Source organism: Malaclemys terrapin, chromosome 1 (assembly GCF_027887155.1).
Source record: "Malaclemys terrapin pileata isolate rMalTer1 chromosome 1, rMalTer1.hap1, whole genome shotgun sequence".
Classification (NCBI taxonomy): domain Eukaryota; kingdom Metazoa; phylum Chordata; order Testudines; family Emydidae; genus Malaclemys; species Malaclemys terrapin.
In genome coordinates, this window is record NC_071505.1 from 7443654 (window position 1) to 7462367 (window position 18714).

The 18714-nt window shown below is 41.5% G+C and overlaps 1 protein-coding gene across 1 annotated transcript in view; it reads right to left on the reverse strand.

Annotated features, from left to right (window-relative positions):
* EXOC4 (exocyst complex component 4) overlaps nucleotides 1-18714 on the reverse strand; it is a 592122-nt gene that overhangs the window by 154373 nt on the left and 419035 nt on the right. The window lies entirely within an intron of this gene.

Below are 18714 nucleotides of genomic sequence, written 5' to 3' on the forward strand. Positions count from 1 at the left end.
ATGAGATAAGATCATAGAGAATAGGTCCATCAATGGCTATTAGCCAAGATAGTCAGGGATGCAACCCCATGCTCTGAGTGTCCCTAGCCTCTGATTGCAAGAAGCTGAGAGTGGATGACAGTCGATGGATCACTCGATGACTGCCTGTTCTATTCACTCCCTCTAAAGCAACTGGCATTGGCCATTGCCAGAAGACAGGACACTGGACAAGGTGGACAATTGGTCTGACCCAGTATAGCTGTTCTTAGGTTCTGATGTTATGTTCAAATCCCTCTTGAAGATCTACGCCTACCATGATGTTTACAAGAAATCAGCCAATTCAGTAATGTCAAGTAGGCGGGTACATGGGGATAGTCTATATATCTAATTAAAAAAAACAACCTTGATTTATCAATATTGTATCATCAAATCATGACCAGTCATCATTGGTAACTTGTTTCCCTTTTCCCCTACACTTTGTACATTTCATCTTGTTAGACTATAAAGTTTTCAGGGCAGGGACTGCATCCTCCTTTAGATGTAAATCGCAATATATGATAACCACCAGACTATACTGCCCTGGGCTCAGTGGCTCTCTCTCATCCTGAAGCCAAGTTGCACCTTCAAGCTCCATTGGATTATTAACAGCAAAGCAGACGAACAGGCGTGACAGTGTAAGTGGAAATTAGAAGCAAAAATGAAATCAACGAACCCCATGTTTTCCACTGCCACAGTATGTTCAGGGCGAGCGGCTCCCCTGTCATTATTTCATTACAGCAATTTCAACACTTGCTCCTGCTAAGTTATTAAAAAACATTTTAATCATTTTCCTCATCACAGGCATAACAAACTCTCTCATTACCCAAACGTGGAGCAGCGCCAAATGATATGGTGAGAAAATTTGCTTTAAAAAAAACCCCCAACACAACACCCACATATACATCCATAAATGAAAGATCAAACAGTTCAGGAAGAGAGGCAGGTGACTTGCTGGAATTGTGGCTCTTTGAGTGTATTGCCACTGCAAATCCCACCTCACTGTGGAACTGAGCATTTGGGTGAGAGGCTATATAAAGACCTTGTGGCTGCAGGCTCAGTTCCACTAATGGGGTGCCAGAGGCTACCACACAATTTCCCTCCTCACCCTGTACTAGACCTCATATATGATGGGGGACTGGTGAATGTGTTCATTTGTTTTCCCATTTAAATAAAACCAATTTCTTATAACCAAGGGACCAAAACTATTTGGCTGAGTCATTCAGTTGGATCTCTACTGCCCCTGGGCGTCAAGGCTCAAGATTCTGTGCAACACCCTTTGTCTACCACCAGATTTCCATGCCATGCCCAGTAAAGCATGTAAAGAGTACTGGTGATGGGGGATTTAGCAACCTAGTTGACGGAGGCTTCCTTTTACACACAAAGAGGCAGGAATCTGACACACACAACTCTGCCAAGGCCATGATAAAAAGGGAGAAATTCTGATTCTCCAGAGGCCTCAAGTTACCATCACAGTGCTGTCCATCGGCACAAAGAAGCTCATACTCCACACCATGTGGTGTTGGAGCTTGAGTGGTAAATAGCATACTTGCTTTGGAGGGGGCTCCTGGCCAGTGCAGATCTGGTAGCATTGACAGTCCTGATGCTCCTCCCCTTTGAGAATGTATCATCAATTCCATCTTCAGATATAGAATGTAGACATTACTCTAGCCTCAGACTGATCGAAGGATCTGTAACCTTTTAGTTCCATTAGTCCGATTCCTTTTTATCACCTATGAAACGCTGTCAGACTGAGATCAGTGATCGGCAAAACGAATGTGAAGCTGCTGATAAATGCTTTTGGTCTTTCCAAGGCTAGATTATTTATGTTCAGGAGCTCTTCCTCCCGTTACATCTAGAATGGAGCTTACTCAGGATGCAGCAGCTCACATCATTCCAGACACACACACACACCTGTCTGAGCATATTACTGCTGTTTTAAACTCTTGGCTTTGGCTCCCTGTCAAATCACATTTTGCTTTGAAAGTTCTTTTCCTCTCCTTCAAGGTCCTTAACGTCTGTGGTTCATCCACCTGCAGGTTCTCTGTTTGTCTTTTCTTCTGTTCCTGGCCAATTATTAAGGTCAGAATTAGCAGGATATTTAGTTTTCTCTGGTTGTAAACTTGATTCACTGGGAGCCAGGATATTTGATAACTATGCACCCGAGCTATGGAATGTAGTGCCTAATGAAATAAAAAGACTGTCTGTCTGTGGCATTGGTTCAAGACCAGGACAAGGAAATACACACACATGTACACATCATCAATTCACTTCAATTAAATGAGACTTTATTGGCATGATAAGCTGTACAAATGTTGCCAGAGGTGTGGTGGTGTTGTTGGTGGTGTGTGTGCGCGTGTCTTTCTGTGTGTGTGTGTGTGTTGTTTTTTTTAAGAACCCTCAGGGATCTGCTAGATAATTAAGATCCATCCATAGTTGGACTATGTAATATGTGGGGTTTGGTCCTGTGTAGCCATTTATCAGCAGGGCCCATTCCTGATCTAACAGCAGATGGCTATGTTGGGTGCTGCCAGCTTTTTCTCTCTCATGCACACTATAGCTTAGAACTGTCCAAAAGTGTTGATTTTTTTTTTATTATTATTGGTGCCCCTGGCCCTCTTGTGAAGGATTTGACAGAAATGTAAGGTATGGTGATTGCTGTAGTCCAGGAAGGTGCGAGAGCTTCACCATGCCCATAAATGTTCAACACTGCATTGTGCAGGGACATTTCTTAGAAGTAATGTGGTCTAGTGGTTTAAATGGGCAATGATAATTAGGAAGCCTGGGATTTATTCCCAACTCTGCCACTGCCCTCCTATATGACCTTGGGTAATCTCAAATTCTGTGGCTTAAATTCCCCCATCTGTAAAATGGGAATAACAACACTTACCCACCTTTCTAAAGTAATTTAAGATCCTCAGATGGAAAGCACTACGTATGTCTGAAGTATGATCACTCATTCTTTTATGCTTCTTGCTTGTACTCAGTTTATACACTGGAGCCTAAATATGGGGCATGTGCAATCTGGTTCTATGCAAATGCCTATATTTCCTTTTATCATACTGAATGAGCATATCACACAGAGCGTGTGCCTGGGCCCATGAACACAAATTCTTTGAGAAAAAACTACAAAAATCAGTCTAAATATAGCAAGCATATATTAAAAGAAACCACACTAAATTTCTAAATTTACATATAATTGATCAACCTAAAAGCCTTACTGTACAGATTTTACACCATGATAACATTACACCAGATTTTACAGATGGACTCTAGACCATTCCCTTAAGCTCATCAGACTAATGCCCAGAGCCAAAGTCCCTCCACTGAACACCCTGCTAATAGCCCCAGATGTTCAGCTCGAGGGAATGACAAGAGCTCCAGCTAATTTCAGATATTTTGGCAATGTGCACAGGTAAACAGGTAGCTTCTCCAGTTGTAACAATAGGACTCAAAACATTTAGAGATCAACACCTTGAACTGCACCCAGAAAAGAACAAGGAGACAGTTCAGTGCAGTCATTAGTGCATTGACTTAATATGCTCCCTTAATACACAATTCTCTACAATTCTGATGCTTCCAAGTAATTAGCACAGGTAGAGTGCACTGCAATATTCCAGTCTGAAGGTCACGCAGGCATAAATGATTGTGGCACTGTCCACATCTGAGAGATATGATCTCAAACTTCAAGACAAATAAAGATGAAAGGGAAATTTCTGTCTACCACGGTCACCTAGATCTCCAGGTGCAGTCAAGATTCCAGAAACAAACCCAAGGAAGTGATCTTTGCTGACAAAGTGTGGGCAAGCCAGCTCAGTCATGAGCAAAGATACTGTCACTGGTTAGAGTGATTCGTTAGACTTTTGGGGGGACAGAAGCCGTTGGAGAAATTTAATGCACATCACTTTGCTTCCCTTAAGCATGACATAAAATGTGAGAGCACGAGCAAACACGAAATACAGCTGTTTAAACCAAAGACATGTTTTTGGCTTGTCACGCTCATTTCCTTTTTCACACAGTTCCCCACATCACACATTCCGGGAGAGATTTTCAAAGGCATAAAGGGCAATTAGACAGTCAACTCCCACTGATTATCACTAGAAATGGCTTGTCCAGTGAGCTCAGAGCGTTACGATTCACTCCTTGCAACAAAAGAGACATTAAAATCTATTCCAAATTGTTTTTTCTTTTAATGACAGGTTTCAGAGTAGCAGCCGGGTTAGTCTGTATCCGCAAAAAGAAGAACAGGAGTACTTAGTCTCTAAGGTGCCACAAGTACTCCTGTTCTTTTTTCTTTTAATTGCATGGGACACAAACAGTTATTCAGGCTGCAGTTATTCATACAAACAGGAATATGATGCAACTGTGTATACAATCCTTTTTCTGCCCTTTAATCTTAAAAGGACTATCTTCAGCCATTATTTAGAGTTAATAGGATAGATTTCATCTCATTTGCACTGGTGTAAATCCAGTGTAACTCCATTGATTTCAAGGTCAACTGAGATCAGAATCTGGGATATTGTCTTTAAGACTCTGATGCTCTTTAAATCTCTTTACAGGAACTACAATCCACGGCAAGTTAACTACAATCCACGGCAAGTTAACTGAACACAGCACCGGGCAGGATTCTGATCTTTTTATACCAGTTTTACATGGCTGTAACTCCCTTGACTACAGTGAGTTTTTTTCGGATTTACAGAAGCCTGAGATTCACAGATTTTAAAGCTAGAAGGGACCATTCTGATTCATATCTCCTGTATAAAGTTGGACAGAGCATTTCGCCCAGTGATTCCTACATCAAGCCCGTAATGATCAGAATCAAGCCCATCATGCATGGTAATACATGACATTTTCACAACGTCAGATTGGGGCAACACTGGAAAACATCTTTTATCACATGTGCGGTTCACAAAAGCAGATCAATCGTTTTGCAAAAATTACCATTCTGACAGGCTCTTCTGTGCGTGAGAGAGAATCAGTAATTTTTAAATGAAAAGGTCTATTTACAGATTAGTAACGAAAGGGGAAACTTTTAACTTACTGCCTTCTCTGAATTGTTTTGGGTGTAATTTAGAACATTATTAACCTTTAAACTGCTAGCAAAGTTTACACACTTTCGCAAGAACCTTTATATTCCCCAAAGGGGGAAAAAATCCATAATGCAGAAATGAATACTCTGATCACAGCACTTGAGGGTCTATTTTCCTGCTTTCTATTCTGCAGTTGACAAATCCACTTCTTCAAAACGGTGGCAGCCTTTCTGCCCTCGCTCCAATGAATGCATCTTGTCAGGAAGGGGCGGTCCCTGACGTAAAGGAGCTTCTTTACCTTTTCCATTTAACAATAGATTAATCTCTCTTTTGTTCTCTGCAGGAGGTAGATGTCACATTTTGAAATATGCTTTTACAACAGGTATAATTAAATGTCTAAGAGGAGGGATGGCACAGAAATTAGTGGCGGGTCCTTTACAACTCGAAAAGGCTAGCACAGGGTTTCTTTTTCCCCCACTACACATCTGCAATTACATTCCACTGTGAATAATGTAATTATAAAAATGGAATTAAAAATGAGTGTGTTGTAAAAGGATTAGTCCTTCAAGCATTTGAACATTTCAAAAGGAGAATGGATTAATGCTGACAATTCAATAAATTAGCCATCAATTATTTAAAACACTGTGGCTTTTCTGATTGGAAAAACATTTCAAAAACTAGACATTATAGAGTGATTCTTTCTGAGCGAAATGGTCCCAGACTTCCAAACACAGAAAAAAGTACGCAGGCTAATGTGCCAATGAGCCTAATGGGAATATAGGAAAGTTTCTTCTCTGCATAGTTATCTTGGGGTCCTTTATAAAAGTGTATCACGACTATATGTTTGTAGTGTTGTTGTAGTCATGTTGCTCCTAGGTTGCAAGAGAGAAAAGGTAGATGACGTAATATCTTTTATTGGACCAACTTCTGTTGGTGGAAGGGACAAGCTTTTGAGCTTCACAGAGCTCTTCTTCAGGTCTGGGGAAGGTAGCTAGATTGTATGAGCAAAATATAAATTGGGATAGATTGTTACAGCATAAGGGGGGTTCACACAGGCTGCAGGAGACCACTTAAAATAAAGAGGGCAATTAAGGCTTAGCAGGCAGTAGGCGTGTTACAAATTGTTGGAATGAGCTATAAAATCAGTGGTTTTGGGTACGTCTATACTTACCTCTTGGTTCGGCGGTAAGCAATCGATCTTCTGGGATCGATTTATCACGTCTTGTCTAGACGCGTTAAGTCGATCCCGGAAGTGCTCGCCGTCGACGCCGGTACTCCTGCTCCGCGAGAGGAGTAAGCGGAGTCGACGGGGGAGCCTGCCTGCTGCGTGTGGACCCGCGATAAGTACCTTGTAGTTCGAACTAAGGTACTTCGACTTCAGATACGTTATTCATGTAGCTGAAGTTGCGTATCTTAGTTCGAACTGGGGGGTTAGTGTGGACCAGCCCTTAATTGACAACAGGGTTTTTAGTGTCTTTAATGAATTTAAGTTCTCAAGCTCATCTTTTGAAGGCGCTGTGCAGGTTTCCTTTGAGGACAGAGACTGAGAGGTCAGATATGGAGTGATGGTTTTGGGAAAAATGTTTGCCCACGGGTGATACAGTGTTTTTGCCTTTTATCATTTTTCTCTGTGAGTTCATTCAAGATAGTAGTGGTTGTCTGGTTACACCCACATAGTGGTTGGAGTATTTGATGCCCTGGATGAGTACACCATATGTTGTGATCGACATGTGTAGGGTCTAAGGGTAGCACTCCGTGTGTGTCATGGAGGTCGCGGAAGTTACGGATTCTGTGACTTTCCACGACCTCACTCAGTCGATTTTTTTCCAGAAGCAATCCATGTAATGATCCAGTGTGGGGTTTTGTCCTATGGGGGTGTCCAGTCACATGGTTCCTTTTGCTTATGACTGTTGATGGGGATTTGGTAGTTGTGTGAAGTGTCGTCTATGTTGTGAAAAAATTCCTTGCAGCAGAGTCTGTGGAAGAATTCTTCTAGTTCTCCACATTAGCATGGTATCAGATTTTGTGGTGGGGCAGCAGTTTAGTCCTTTGGATACTACAGATATTTCAGAGTTAGCCTTGATAGGTTAATGATGTTGGGGAGTCATGTAGTGTCCATGTGGTGGATCCTAGTGTTGTGGCTTTTCCTAGAGGTGGTGCTCTATGGAGTTGTTGCAGTTGTAAACGCACTTAAAATATGGACTCTGCACCAGAGAAGTCGATTGCACCAGGGAAAGGGTTACCCAAATACCCCAGGAGAACCTGTTTCACTGCAGAAAAAAAATCTTCACTGACCCACATCCCTAGTTTTCACCTACCACCCCACATAGAACCTTTACAGAGTATCATCAAACAATTACTTGATGGGGACCACATCCTGAAAGAAATCTTTCCTGAGCCCCCTCTTCTGGCCTTCAAACAACCCCCCAACCTCGCCAAGTTAATTATAAGAAGCAAGTTCCTCACAGACCAGGACGCACCAACTGAAAACAGTGCTGAACCCTGCCCAGAACCACAGATGCAAAACCTTCAGACATACCAATACACTACTATGATGATCTATACCCTCCACGACACACTTGTTACGATTCATAGATCCTACTCATGCCTATCACAACACATGATGCATCTCATCAAGTGCATCAAATACCTCACCAACAACAGTGTGGGTGAAATTATGCTCTTTAATGAATTCACACAGAAAAATAATAAAAGACAAAAACATCACGTCACTTGTGAGAAAATACTTTTCACAAAGTGATCATTCCATATCTTACCTCTCAGCCCTTGTCCTCAAAGGAAACCTGCACAATGCCTTCAAAAGATGAACTTGGGAAACACTGCTAGACATTAAAATTGTGTTGTTCATTACAACTTGTAACACACCCAACTGCCTGCTAAGCCTTAACTGCCCTCTTCATTTTAAAATGGTCTCCTACAGCAGTGTGAACTTCCCTTATGCTTAACAATCCAACCCTCAATTGCACACTTCATTTTAAGTGGTCTCCTACAGCCATGTGAACCCCTGATGCTTTAACAATCTGTCCCAACTTGTATTTAGCTCAGACACTCTGGCTACTTTCCCCAGACCTGAAGAGCAGCTCTGTGGAGCTCGAAAACTTGTCCCTTCCACCAACAGAAACTGAATCAGTAAAATATCTCTCTTCACTCACCTTGTCTCTCTTATGTCACACTATATTGCATTATAAATTGGACTTGGGAGTCACAAAGTGTACTAATTCTGCAAACAGAAGAGGCCAGGGCAACAGAGCATTTCTGCATTGCCATGATACAGAATATTAACTTTGGGTTAATCAGTGCACAGAAAGTCCAAAAAAAAAAAAAAATGCTATAGATCTGCAAGTATGAGTGCCAATTAAGCTTTCCTAGTAAAAATGGGGGTAAGGAAGGAAACTCTAGAGTCTTTCTGGTCACAGAATGATGTATTTAGTTGAAGTGCAGTTTATTAGCATTTGCCTTTGTAGTTATTTGTAAGTGAATGCTAAGGGCATTCTGGACACTGCAGATATGGACATCCATCATAGAAATAGCCACAGCTAAATTGAAACATCAGATTAAAAATGAAAAAGTACCTAAGAAAAAAAGGGAGCTGGAAGGATGAATATGTGTGGTGGGGATTATTGATGCAGTTCTAACTAAAATCCCCCATGCACTTTTCAAAAAAGATCAGTGCTGGCACTGATGATCAGTTAACAAGAAGGCCCAAGCTTCCTCTGCACCCCAAACTGCAAGACTTTAATGGCAAGGCCCTTGTGTATTTAACGAGGTAACAAATAAAATGGACAAGCTTCAAACAAACATGGAGCACGGCCAAGCCAAATGGCTTTTACGATGGACATAAGACGACGATAGCCATTGCTGACACCAACCATGTGGGCTCAGCGGAGGAGGAAAATGAAGATTTATGAGCGCAATATTTATCCTGTGAAGGCAGCCTGTCTGTGCTGTTTTACTAATTAAAATAATCAATCAATGCCTATGTCCAAGGCTGGGGCAGATGAAAAGTTGGGGATAAACCAAATGTCAAAAGCAACTCCTAGAAAAGCCAGAATGTGAGGAAAATAAATAAATAGAACGACTTACGAGGATGTTTTAGTGCTTTTACCGGTCTAGTGATTGCTCAACGAATTACCACTAAAAACAGCCACTCAATCTGTGGTGAGGGTGTATATTGTAACTCAGGGGTCGGCAACCTTTCAGAAGTGGTGTGCCGAGTCTTCATTTATTCACTCTAATTTAAGGTTTCGCGTGTCGGTAATACATTTTAACGTTTTTAGAAAGTCTCTTTCTATAAGCCTATAATATAGGGAGAAGGAGAGGGAGGGATAGCTCAGTGGTTTGAGCATTGGCCTGCTAAACCCAGGGTTGTGAGTTCAATCCTTGAGGGGGCCACTAGGGGATCTGGGGCAAAAATATAGAACTAAACTATTGTTGTACGTAAAGTAAATAAGGTTTTTAAAACGTTTAAGAAGCTTCATTTAAAATTTAATTAAAATGCAGAGCCCCCCGGACCTGTGGCCAGGACCCAGGCAGTGTGAGTGCCACTGAAAATCAGCTCACGGGCCGCCTTTGGCACGTCTGCCATTGGTTGCCTATCCCTGTTAACTGCTGCTGTAGCAAAGTCCTCATTAAGGACTTAATCCTGCAATGTACTGAGGCCTCGTCAAATCCCAATCAAGTCAGCGGGAGCTGGTGGTGCTCAGCTTCTCAGGAATGTTTCACACCTTACTGATTAAGCTCGACAGTCTCCATCCTTAAACTGTTGAGCATATTGAACTCCCACCAGCTTCCAGTAAAGCCAAAGATAATTGCATATACACAATAGCTACAAGATCACAAAGGTACAACCATATAAATAGACCTGGGAAGGATCCAGAGGAAAATGCATGTAGAGTTTCTCTAGCTGTTCTAGAAGGGAATATCAACATGATAGAGAAATGCTGGTATATAACCCGCCCCCAATCCAGTGACTGCACCTATGAAGCACAAGCCTTAAAAAAGCAGGAGTGGAGGTGTGGGAGAGGATGGTAGTGATAGTTGATAGACTTGCTCTGCTATAACTGACAATGAGGTGCTAAATTTGCAGGCCAAAGAAGAGGGTGACAGAAGTGGAGCAACACACTCTCTGTTTTGGTTACTGTCTCCAGTTATCAGATGAATTATCAGAAAGAAAAAAAAAAGAGAGCCTCAAAATTCACCCAGATGCAGTAGTCCTCCCTTCATGCGCATACTAGCTTCTAGGGTAACCTCACAGGCTTAGCACATTTGCTACTCCCTAACCACAGCTGTTCTTTCCTGCTGGTTTCAGGTCTGCAATCCAGTCATTTCCCGCTTCTTGACTGACTGCTGCATATCCTATGCAGCACTGAAAACTGAAGATGCCTTTGATAGCGAGTAAAGTCAAATATGTTTCAAAAAAGTCAGCTCTTGAAAGATCAGATTGACAGAGTGCTAATGAAGTTCAGTCCCTGTCAGCAGATATGTCATAAACCATTACCTCTCTCCAGCTTATTCACCAAGCAGTCCTGCAGCAGAAAGATCAAAACAGACAGCAACCAATCAACACCCTAAAACATCCCCTGAAAATGCAAAGGTTGACCCTATTCCAACCAAGGTTTGCAGAACACTGAAAGCCAAGGAAATTGTTCTTTTCCAACTAGAGGAAGTCAGATCCAAACTATATTTAAATTAATGATAAAGACCCGACTCAAACCCACACAGTTAAGGTTGAGAATCTGGGCTGATATCGTAAATTGTGCCATCATAAAAAAAATTGAAAACATACATAATGTCATAAATTCATCTTAAAGTACTAGTATGAGGCACCTAGAAACAAAACTTGTTAGTGCACTACAAAATACACAGATTTAGAGAGAGAGAGAGAGAGAGAAATTATGTCTGTGGGGTTAGATAAGAACCTACAAATAGCAAATTTTATAAATGCGAAGTTGCATTTTCACTTTGTCACCTGAAAAATGGGGATAATGATACTGATTTCTTTTGTACCGCGTTTTGAGATCTATTGATGAAAACCCCTATAAAAGACCTAGGTATGATTATATTATTATTATTAATAGTGCTGGAATAATTTAAATCAGAAATCCAGACACTACAACGTCCTCTACATGGGGCAACATATTAATACCATTTGGAAACTTACGCTAGTGCAGAATGTGGTTACTTGCTTATTAAGTGCTGCTTCAAATACATTAAACAGGTGCTACAAGTGCTACTCTGGCGGTAAGTTTTACAGTTCCATACAAGCGCCTTGGGGTTAATTATGCACTTGATAAAAATTAAAATAAAATAAATATATAAAATAAATTAAGAAGTTTCTTAAATGATAGGATATCACTTAGATTGGGTAAGCAAATATTTAGAGAATTCATAGAATCACAGGACTGGATGGGACGTCGAGAGGTTATCTAGTCTAGTCCCCTGCACTCAAGGCAGGACTAAGTAGTATCTAGACCAGTGGTGGGCAACCTGCGGCCTGTCAGGGTAATCCACTGGCGGGCTGCAAGACAGTTTGTTTACATTGACCGTCCGCAGGCACGACCGCCCGCAGCTGCCAGTGGCCGTGGTTCGCTGTTCCTGGCCAATGGGAGCTGTGGGAAGCGGCAGCCAGCACGTCCCTGCAGCACGTTGACTGTTACTTATCTTCTAGGTGTTTGCAAATTGATTACTTAATTACTTGCTCCATTATCTTTCCAGGTACTGGAGTTAAGCTGACTGGTCCGTATTTCCCCGGGTTGTCCTTATTTCCCTTTTTATAGGTAAGCACTATATTTGCCCTTTTCCAGTCCTCTGGAGTCTCTCCCGTCTTTCATGACTTTTCAAAGATGATCACTAATGGCTCAGACATCTCCTCAGTCAGTTCCTTGAGTATTCTAGGATGTATTTCATTAGCCAATGGTGTCTTGAAGACACCTAACTTGTCTCAGTAATTTTTAACTTGTTCTTTCCCTATTTTAGCCTCTAAACTACCTCATTTTCACTGCCATTCACTATGTTAGAAGTCAAATTGCTACTAACCTTTTTGGTGAAAAACAAACAAAAAAAGTCATTTAGCACTTCTGCCATTTCTACATTTTCTGTTATTGCATTTCCCCCCTCATTGAGTAACGGACCTACCCTGTCCTTGGTATTCCTCTTGCTTCTAATGTATTTGTAGAATGTTTTCTTGTTACCCATAATGTCTCTAGCTAGTTTAACCTCGTTTCGTGCCTTGGCCTTTTTATTTTTGTCCCTACATACTTGTGTTATTTGGTTAAATTCATCCTTTGTAATTTGACCTAGTTTCCACTTTTTGTAGGACTCTTTTTTGAGTTTCAGATCATTGAAGATTTCCTGGGTAAGCCAGGGTGATCTCTTGCCATACTTTCTATCTTTCTTACGCAGTGGGATAGTTTGCTCTTGGGCCCTTAATAATGTTTCTTTGAAAAACTGCCAACTCTCTTAACTGTTTTTCCCCTTAGACTTGCTTCCCACGGGATCTTACCTACCAACTTTGTGAGTTTGTTAAAGTCTGCATTCTTGAAATCCATTATCTTTATTGTGCTGTTTTCCTTCCTACCATTCTTTAGAATCATGTACTCTACTATTTCATGATCACTTTCACCTAAGCTGCCCTCCACTTTCAAATTCTCAACCAGTTCCTCCCTATTTGTCAAAATCAAACCTAGAACAGCTATCTCCTAGCACCTTCTGAAATACAAAATTGTCTCCAATACATTCCTGTTGGATAATGTGTAGCCTGCTGTATTATTTTCCCAACAGCTATCTGGGTAGTTGAAGTCCCTCATCACCACCAAGTCCTGTGCTTTGGATGATTTTGTTATTAGATATTATTAGAAATAAGATGGACACATTGGTAATCTCTCTGAATCATAAATTCAAATCCAGGTGGGGCTGGAATTGGCCAAAAGTTATTAGCATGTGACACATATTTGGTGGCCTAAATAAAATGAGATGGTGGTGTAACCTACGTAGCTAATCAAGTATCTCTAGACATTTCATTAACTGGCAGTCTCATGACAAGAGTCAGGACTGAACAGACAATAGAGACTGACCTCTAGACTCATTCCCACTTCTGTCCCCTTTTGGTCAAGTTTGAAGCACATTAGTGGGATGGTTTGAAGAAGATGAGACTACTGTTATGATGGCATGGAGATGGTGGGGGGGGGGGGAGGGAGTGGGATGTTCCTACACTGGGGATAAAGAAAATAATTCAGCCTGATGGCATGCCATGCCAGTATGTCCACATAAATCCTTATGAACTTGTCAACTCAATCCGTTCTCCCATCTATGTTTTACTGAATATGCGTGTGAACTTGTTTTTTTTTTTAAATAAAACAAATCAATTGTAACATTTTGCCTTAAACTAGCAATAGCATTTAGACCACGCTGTGGTCACATGATCTGTCTCAATGCAGAGCGTAAACGCTTCCAGAAGAGATAGCAGTACGTTGAAGGAGCAAGAATCAGTGTAAAGAAACACTCAAGTGAATAGGAAAATTCTCCATTGAGAGGGAATTTTGTCTAGTGGTTCAAACAGAAGACTGGGAACCGGACTCCTGGGTTCTATTTAAAGCTCTGCCACTGCCCAAAATGTGACCTTGAACTTATTTCAACCGCTTGGTGTCTTAGTTCTCCCATCTGCAAAAATGGTTGTCACCCGCCACCCAGGGTGTAACTATCTGTAAAGCACTTTGATATTCTTGAGGCACAGTGTCAGCGTAAAATATTATTAGAATTTATTGATTAGAATCACAGGTGCTTCCTCAAAGGTTACGTTCACCCTCGAAACCAAGAAATTCAATTGATCAGCCACAATTGTAGCCTAATAGATTTTGATTACTGCTGCAAGTGGACCTTAAAGAAGACTAATCTGTTTACTCTAATAATAAAGAAATCCACTTTGAACCAATGTGTGCAACAACCACCACTGGTGGCCAGCTGAATGCCCCTCACTGCGATCATTCTTCTTACTAACATGCCGTAATTTGACAGGATAGAAACAATGTGCCATTGCTGTTGGTAATGTTTCCTCAGGAAAGTCACAAGTGATCCTGGCAGTGACTTAGCTTAGCGTGCGAGATAATCAGTCCAGGCAATGGGGTAATTATCTCAAGCAAGTCATTATCCGGCAAGCAGCTGTGCACTCAGATTTGTGAATGAGACTTTAACTAGATTTTCAGCAATCAGCCCTTTGTCAGAAACTTTTATCCCCTACCATATACGACAAATGATGCTGCTATGATACATGGTAGTAAATGCATATGCCTTAAAGGCCAATTCCAGTCTAGTTTGCACTGTACAGTCCAGGAGTTGCAAAGATCAAATAGCAAGAAACACTTTTCACTGGGCATAAACCATGAAACACGCATTTCCAAAGTCATTGTTGGTAGTGGCCACCTTGCTGGAAAGATCTATCATTTTTGAGGTTGACAGCATGGGAACAGGATATAAGAAGTTGTCAAGCTGTTTTCAGCCTGATTGAATACTGGTTTAAACAACTGCAGCATAAACTTTAATGCAGAATATTTGACAATTTAGTTTTTTGTTCATGACTGTTCAGGGAGTATTAAAAGGGGAGTGATTAAAAAAGTCTTCCATTTGATTACAGAATAATGGCTTTAAAAGTACTTATAAAGCCCTATTCATAGTTAAGCGCAGATTTTTTTTTAATGGGCTACTACAACGTTTTTAGCTTCATCATTGTAGAATTACATCACTACTTTGAGAGGGACATGATGGGTTAGGATGGCAGAAAACCTTTCCCCTACAATGGAGGTCTTTGCTTCAAACATGTCAAGGTGGACTATGCAAAGGGAGTGGATGGTTCTTAATGGTTCTTAACCCAGTTCCTAGTGAATGTGCATCTACATCATAAAACTACCACCACGACTAGCCACTTTGCGTACATCTTCGCATCAGCTAGACACGCTCATCTGGCCTGTGTTGGGCAATTAGGGCTCACAGGGCTTGGGCTGTGGGGCTGTTTCACTCCTGTGCAGACTTCTGGGCCCAAGCCAGAGTTTAAGCTCTGGACCCCTCCCACCTCGCAGGGTCCTGTGTCTAGTTACTGTGTAGACATACCCTTTGTGGCAAGCCTCACTAAAGGTACTAAGGATTGACAAATTATAGGGACTGAATGAGAAATCACAATCCAGTCCGTCTCTTCAACCTCAAATGGACCTTAAGCAAATTCACATGGCTACAGAGGAGGCAGGCATATATCATATATATCATCTTGCTAAGAATCCAAAACAAATTTGGAAGGTTAATAGCTTCAATGGCCCTGATCCAAAGCCTACACTCTGATATGACCAAATGGAATTATCAGCTCCTGATAAGTTCATCTGCTTGGGCAGACTGATTTGGATTTCTTATCCATTCTAATTCTCACAAGCGAGTTACTGATGTAAAAGAAAAAGAGAAAAAAGCAAGATACCCAAGGAATGCCCACAACAATAATCTGCGTTTTTTCCTATACAACTCTAATGGACTTGACTGGTTATGCTGTTTCAAGCCATCTAGTCTTGAATTAAAATCACTCTGCCTTATATTGCATCTTTTTATTTCAGTTTTAATACAGTTTTTCTGCCCTGGAAGCCAGAAGACCAGGCTTGAAATGTGATTTTCCACTATCTACTGAAAGTCAAGTCTCAAATTTTACTGCCCACAACCGACCATGTCTATTTCCTCTTTCATTTGGAACTTGTGAAAGTGAGGAATTATTAGTACTGGAGACAGGCATGGGATGAGTAAGTATCATGCAAAACTTCCACCAGTGCAGACACACCTCACTCGAACTATACCACACTCCGGCCAATCCAGCTCTGCCAATGCTTTTCATGGATTCCAAGTTTCCAAGGCCAGAAGGGATCATCTAGTCTGACCTGCATAATACAAGCTACAGAACTTCCCCAGAATCATTCCTAGAGCAGATCTTTGGGAACAAAATCCAATCTTGATTTTAAAATGGTCTGTGTTGGAGAATTCACCACAACACTTGGTAAATTGTTCCAATGGTTCATTACTCTTAATGTTAAAAATTTACTTATTTCCAGTCTGAATTTGTCTAACACCAACTTTCAGCCACTGAATCATACGATACCTCTCTCTCCTAGATTGAAGAGCCTGTTACTAAACATATGATCCCCAAGTAGATACTTACAGACTATAATAAAGTCACCTCTTAGCCTTCTCTGTGTTAAACTGAATAGATTCAGCTCCTTGAATGTATCACTATCAGGCAGGTTTTCTAATCCTTTAATCATTCTCATGGCCCTCTCCAATTTATTAACATCCTTCTTGAATTGTGCACACCAGCACTGGATACAGTGTTCCAGCAGTTGTTGCACCTGTGCCAAATACAGAGGTAAATCTCCTACTCGAGATTCCCTGTTTATACATCCAAGGATCACGTTAGCCCTTTTGGCCACAGCATTGCGGTAGGAGCTCACGTTTAAATGATTATCCACCATGACTCCCAAATCTTTTTCCACGTTGTTGCTTCCCTGGATAGAGTCTCATATCCTGTAAGTCTGGTTGATGTTCTTTGTTCTTCTATGTATACATTAAGTATCAGGGGGTAGCTGTGTTAGTCTGTATCCACAAAAACAACAAGGAGTCCGGTGGCACCTTAAAGATTAACAGATTTATTTGGGCATAAGCTTTCTTCAGATGCATGGAGTGAAAATTACGGATACAGGCATAAATAAACTGGCATACGAAGAGGAGGGAGTTACCTTACAACTGGAGAACCAGTATTGACAAGGCCAATTTAGTCAGGGTGGATGTGGTCCACTCCCAATAATTGATGAGGAGGTGTCAATACCAAGAGAGGGAAAATTGCTTTTGTAGTGAGCCAGCCACTCCCAGTCCCTATTCAAGCCCAAATTAATGGTGTTAAGCCGTATTAAAACCCATATTGTTTGCCTGTGCCCAGCTTCCCAAGTGAGCCAGATCGCTCTGCATCTGCTTTCTAGTTCTCATCTATAAAAACTCCTACTAGTCTAATGGAAGGTTCTTCACACAACTCTGTTTATGTTTCACGCTCCTGCCTTGCAGCTTGCCTGCTACTGCAGTCCTGCTATTACACCTCAGTTCTGATCTGTAACATTTCTGCTATTCCAAAGCTAGGATGAGATTCACCAAAGTTATCTTCAGCTCATGTAAGGATCTGAACTCAGAAGTCCAGAGGTAAAAAGCTACTCCACAGGTGCCCCCGCTCCCTGTCATTTTCCATATGTTCATTTAACAATCAGGGCTGCTCTTCGGCTGGAACAATGCCATTTTGTGACATCATATATGAGGGACATGTTATTGATAATGCATTAAGTCCCCTAGTCTTGCAAATGGAGGCTGGCAGGTGACTGTAAAAGATTCACATTGCAGGGAGGAGAAATCCATGTTAAAAACCTAGTAGTTTGAAGGTGTTGTGCTGTCCCAAAATATTTTACTGTGAGGAGAAGAGTCTCCAAAGCAGCTAAGGCAATATTTCTGAACCTTTCTGAACCAGGGACCGGCTTGCTGCCTTCCTAAACTGTGTCAGGGAGATCTCAGGGACCCGGTTGTCTGCTGCCTTCCTAAACTGTGTCAGGGAGATCTCAGGGACCCAGTTGTCTGTTGCCCTTCTAAACTGTGTCAGGGAAATCTCGGGGACTGGCAAGGAGGCTGCCGTGGACTAGCGCCGGTTCACAGACCGGTGGTTGAGAAACGCTGATCTAAGGGACTTGCACTCCTAAGTCCCTCTAGGCACTTTCGAAAATCTTTCCTCTGACTCTAGCTTTCATTTATTTGTGATAGTTTAAATATATTCTAAACTTGCTGGAGATACAGCAACTCAAATCCATTGTTCTTGGATCAATTGACTGGTTGTATTTGTCTTGAAGTTCATTAATATGAACAACAAAACATGAAATACAGACTGCTACAGACTGTTTTCACAATTAATCTTTTCTAAACCAAAATATAAATTGCAAATACATAGAATCTCAGGGTTGGAAGGGATCTCAGAAGAGCATCTAGTTCAACCCCCTGCTCAAAGTAGGACCAATCCCCAATTAAATCATCCAACAGATTTTTGCCCCATATCCCTAAATGGTCCCCTCAAGGATTGAACTCACAACCCTGGGTTTAACAGGCCAATGCTCAAACCACTGAGCTATCCCTCCCCCCTCTGACAGTGATACATATTATGTAGGCACTTGGACAGCACTTTTGATCTTCATAGAACATTTCAATTGTTAATCAATCCTCAAAATACCGCTGTCATGTGCAGGGGTGCTAGAACAATTTGTATAGTGAAGATGCTGAGAGCCATCCAACCAAACTGTATACCTTGTATATAATGGAAACCACTTCAAGCCAGGGAGTGCGGCAGCATCTGCCGCACCCGTAGTTTCAGCACCTATGGTCATGTGGACAGGTAATAATATGTCCATTTTATAGATGGGATAAGTGAGGCGGAGAGGTTAAATGACTTGGAAAAGGCCATGAGAGGAGTCAATATCAGAGCCAGGGTTAGAACTCAGTTCTGACCTCCCAGTCCTGTGCACTAGTCACCACGCCAGACCTCTCAATGGGCCTCCATAGATTTCGTTATCACCCAAGGACGGAGAAGAAATAGGTTTATTAC